Genomic DNA, 5,174 nt, shown 5'->3' on the forward strand with positions numbered 1-5,174 from the left:
TTCCATACTTCCGAAGTATGGCTTCAATGTAATGCTTCTGCTGAAGAATGATACGATTCTTTTCTTTATCTTGGATGACAGAGATGCCTGGGATGTAGGACAGCTCACCCATGTCTTTCATCTTGTAGCACTCCTTGAGAGCTGCTTTGAACTCGTCCATGCTCTCAGTTGACTCTGTAATCAGGATCAAATCATCCACGTAAACTGCTAGTATTTCAAGCTCTTGTCTTGATCTCACAAACACGCAGGGGTCTGATGTGCTCTGTTTGAATCCAATTTCCATCATGAACTCCGTAAAAGCCTTGTTCCAACAGCGAGGAGACTGTCTCAGTCCATAGATTGATTTTTTTAGTTTGCATACCAGATGTTCCTGCCCTGGTTTGATGAAGCCCTCAGGTTGCTCCATGTATATTTCTTCTTCCAGGTGTCCATTGAGGAATGCAGTTACAACATCCATCTGGTGGACATGTAGACCCTTTTGAACAGCAAAGGACAGTAATGTACGAATAGAGCTAAATCGTACCACTGGTGAAAACGTTTCATCATAGTCAGCGCCATACAACTGTGTGTAGCCCTGTGCAACGAGTCTACACTTGTATCGTTCCACTCTTCCATTACTGCGATGCTTGACTTTGAACACCCATCTGGATCCTACTGCCTTTCTGTCTCTTGGCAAGTCGACTAAGTCCCATGTCTCGTTTTCCAGCAGTGACTCATATTCCAAGTCCGCTGCCTCCTGCCAGTCTTTTGCATGAGGACTCTCCATTGCCTCTTTTAGTGAGAGTGGCTCTGTCACGCAACACATGTTTGCATAATGATCAACAGTCACTACATCAGCAAACTCATCATATCCAAATCTTATTGGAGGCTTTCTGATTCTGTCATTTTTTCTGACAGTGCTCTCAACAGTGACTTCGTCATGTTTTGTTTCACTCTCATCTATTTTCATAGTTATCTCGGTGTCTGTGCAGTGTACTTTCGATTCCTGCTTCAAGTTAAAGTTGGATTCATCAAAGACGACATCTCGACGGATCAGAATCCTCCTCTTCTCTTCATCGTACAGGCGATAGCCTCTGGCATTGTTTGCATATCCCACGAAGCGCGGCTTCACAGTCTTTTTGTCCAGCTTCTTTCTCTCTTCATCTGGGACAAGTGCATAGGCAATACAGCCAAACACCTTCATGTGACCCACATTAGGTTTTTTCCCACACCATCTCTGGTACGGTGTCTCTCCCTTCAGGACAGAAGTAGGCAGCCTGTTCTGTATGTAAGCTGCTGTGGCAACAGCCTCTGCCCAGAACATCTTTGGTAACTTAGCATGAGACAACATGCTCCTTGCTGCTTCAACGAGTGTTCTATTTTTTCTTTCAGCAACTCCGTTTTGCTGTGATGAGTGAGGTCCAGTCATTTCATGGTGGATGCCTTGAACCTTCAAATATTCTTGAAACTCCCTTGAGGTGTACTCACCACCATTGTCTGTTCTCAGCCTCTGGATGCTTAGTCCACACTCATTTGTGAATGTCTTCTCAAATTCCTTGAATTTACACAGCACTTCATTCTTCTGTTTCATGAGGTATACCTTGGAGCATCTTGAGTAATCGTCTGTGAAAGTCACAAAATATTTGGATCCGCTTATAGATTCAGTTTGCATGGGACCACAGACATCACTATGAATTAACTGCATCTTGCGCTCGGAACGTATTTCTCCAATCGACTTGAATGGCTTTTTAGCCAGCTTGCCCTCCACACATCCTTCACAGAAGGGAACTACTTTGTCTGCAGAGAAGTCCACTCCGTTCACCAGACCTTTTAGTTCCTTCAGCTTGGTAGTGTGACCGAGGCGCCGGTGCCACAAGATAGCAGCTACTGATGCACTGTGAGTGACTGATTCATTTCTTTTCACATCTAGCTGATATAGTCCATCAGCTCTTCGTGTTCTCATTCCTTTAAGAGTTCCATCTTTTCCACAAATGTAGCAGCAGGACCTCTTAAACTGAACCGTAGTTCCCTTTTTGGTGGCAGCTCCCACTGAGAATAAATTCCCAGAAAGTTTTGGAACATACAGCACATCATACATCGTAGCATTTTTTACCTTGCTTGACTTGAAGGTCATTGTCATGTTGACATTTCCAATTCCCAGGGCATCAACCACCCTGCCGTCACCGAGCTTCACTGACTGTTCTTTTGAGAACTGCTGGTATTCCTTAAGAATTCCTTGCTCGCATGTCATGTGCTTTGATGCTCCAGAATCAATTAACCACTCAAACTGATGTGGTTTTTCTGAGCTTTCCCTTCTAGCTACAAAGGCACTTTCAGATGAACCATCCTCATCCTCACACACCACATTTTTAGCTTTGTGGATTTTCTTTTTTGATTTGTTTTTCTTGCTTGGGTTAGGGTTAGGGTTAATCTTTGTTTCCAGTGCAGTGACAACTGTAGCGTAACTTGGTGGTAAACTTCCCAACAATGTTACAATTTGGTCTTCCTCTTCAATTACAGCTCCTATTGCTGATAACTGGTCAGTCAGTTCTTTCATTTGTTTGAGGTGCTCAGTCAAACCATCTCCTTCCTTCATTTCGCACCTGAAATATTTCTTCTTCAGAAATAGTTTATTTGCCAGCGTGTCTCTTTCAAAAATATCTTTCAGTGTAGTCCACACTTCTTTGGGAGTCTTACAGTTTGTAATCAGGTACAACAGGGATGAACTTACATTGAGCACTAACACAGAGAACGCTTTCTCTCTCTGTTTCGTGAACTCACCCTGTGCTGCTGCGTTAGCATCTGGGGCTAATGTGTCTTCCTCTGTTAGCATTCGCCACAGTCCTTTAGCCTTTAGCAGATGTTCCATTTGAAACTTCCACGTTGCCCAATTCTCCGGTCCGCTCAGCTTGTCGATAAACAGCTTGTCCTCCATTGTGAGTTCCCACAATACTGTTCACTATCACACAATATTCAGTGTAATCCAGCCTTTTAGAGACACTCTGGGCCCATAACCTATTGTATTTTAAGAACAAACTTTATTGCAGGCAGCATGAAAGAAAAAAACACGGAACGTTCTTCTTCCTTTGTTAAGACGCAAAAACACACAGACGTAACACACTGATATAGCAGTAGCGCCAGTAGCAGTAGCGTAGTAGGTAAAAGTACCGCCCATTTACAACATGGAGCTCCCGGACCTCTGGGCACACACATGTGAATGAGTGGATGAGATCATGTTTGTGTGCTTGTGGATGTGTTTTGGCTAATGCTATTAGCACAGCTATGATGAGTTAAGGTGTGTGTAAGTGTGTTTGTGTGCGTGTGTATATGTGTGTGTGTGTGTGTTTGTGACAGTTTGTTAAGGTGGAGGGGGTCGCGGACATGGAGTACCAGGGCCTGTACCGGATGAGTGGAGGAGCGGAGGAGGGCAGAAATCCTGCCCGTGATTCGCTTATGTCCAGCGGTTCAGGGGTTCCAAGCCCCAAAGCGGAAAAGCGGACGAGCGGAGAATAGCAGAAGCACGTCACGCAATTCGCCTGAGTTCGGAGGATCGGGGGTACCAGGGCCAATAGCGGAGGAGCGGTGGAGCTGAGAAACAGAGGATTGGAGGAGCGGAAGTAATGTTTCTCCTATTTTTTTTTTTCGTTTTTAATTTCATTTGTCTATCATTTATTTAATTATTTCCTTTCAATGTCTTTTTTTGTCTAGCATAATAAACTTAACTTCTTCCAGTTCTGCAAAGCAAGAGACGTGCCACACATATTATTCCTCCGTAAAAGACCCAGCCGGTATTGAGGGGTAACTCACAGATCTCCTGGCCTGGCCAAGTTCTTCGTTCACAAAAACAGAATGCAGCTATGTTCCCCAAATTTTAATTTCTTCATAAACGATTTTGAATAATTAAAAAAAAAAAAAAATCCTGAAAACTTATGGAAAAATCCAAAAACCAAAAAACATACAGTTTGATGTCTGAAATTCCTTGTAAACCGCAGACCAAATAACATGGTTTATTCCCCTTGCAATTTTTTTTTTTCGTTTTTAATTTAATTTGTCCATCTATTTATTTAATTATTTCCTTTTAATTTCTTTTTTGGTCAAGCATTATAAATTTCTCACAAACCGTTAACACTATTAACTTGTCCTTATGTCCTTTTCTTCCTCATCCCTGGTTGTTTCATTGACATTCAGTTCTACCGTGCCACGTTTATTTGTACATTTGTATATTTGTGTGTACTATTAATGTTCAATTAAAAAAAAAAAAAAAAAAAAAGAATGAGAGGCTGAGAAAATCTCCATGTCTCTCTCTCTCTCTCTCCCCCTTAATGCCCCCCCCCCCCCCCCCCCTTCCTCCTAACGGCGGCCGAAGCGACGAGATTCTCGCCGTTGTTGTGGAAGCTTGGTAAAGGATTCCCCGCGTCAGTGCGAGCGATGCGTTTCGAGGCGTATTGCATGTGTGTATGAAGGGGGGGGGGGTCTACAGGACCCCGCGGAGCGGCAAAGCTGCACCTTCTCCGGACATCGATGTTGTTATCTGAGAAATATGCTCTCAGTTATTTTCGTTTTATTTTGAAGGGCCAGTCCCAACTTCTGGTCTGTCCGTTGTGTTTTTATTTGCTTGAAAATAAACTTAACTTCCTCCAGTTCTGCAAAGCAAGAGACGTGTCACACATATTATTCCTCCGTAAAAGACCCAGCCGGTAACACGCAGATCTACTGGCCTGGCCAAGTTCTTCATTCACAAAAACAGAACGCAAAACTGTTCCCCAAATTTTAATTTCTTCATAAACGATTTTGAATTATAAAAAAAAATCCTTAAAACTTATGGAAAAATCCAAAAACCAAAAAATATACAGTTTGATGTCTGAGATTCCTTGTGAACGGCCAACTTAATTACATGTTATATTCCCCTTGCAATTTTTTTTTTCGTTTTTAATTTTATTTTCTCCACCTAATTATTTAATGATTTCCCTTGAATTTTCATTTTTTTTGTCGAGCATTATGAATTTCTGGCAAAGCGTTAACACTATTAATTTCTGATTCCATACAGAACGAATGCCCTTATGTGTGTGTGTGTGTGTCCCCCCCCCCCCCCCCCCCCCGCTTTTTCCGTACGGTGGCAGACACTGAGATCAAAAGCAAATGGGTGTGATTGTAATGCAGGAACAGGGTGATAACAGCCGTGTTCGAAGTGTGTA

The 5,174-nt window shown here is 42.7% G+C and overlaps 1 long non-coding RNA gene across 1 annotated transcript; it reads left to right on the top strand.

Moving 5' to 3' along the window:
* The first annotated feature begins 1,987 nt into the window (after positions 1 to 1,987).
* LOC147212121 (uncharacterized) lies at positions 1,988 to 4,319 on the top strand. The gene is made up of 2 exons (XR_015105454.1): positions 1,988 to 3,596; positions 3,688 to 4,319. It is a non-coding gene; the product is annotated as an uncharacterized LOC147212121 (long non-coding RNA).
* The last annotated feature ends 855 nt before the right edge of the window (positions 4,320 to 5,174 follow it).

Source organism: Fistularia commersonii, unplaced genomic scaffold, assembly GCF_037954325.1.
Source record: "Fistularia commersonii isolate RoL2024-O1a breed Wild unplaced genomic scaffold, RoL_Fcom_v1.0 HiC_scaffold_74, whole genome shotgun sequence".
NCBI classification, from domain to species: Eukaryota; Metazoa; Chordata; class Actinopteri; order Syngnathiformes; family Fistulariidae; genus Fistularia; species Fistularia commersonii.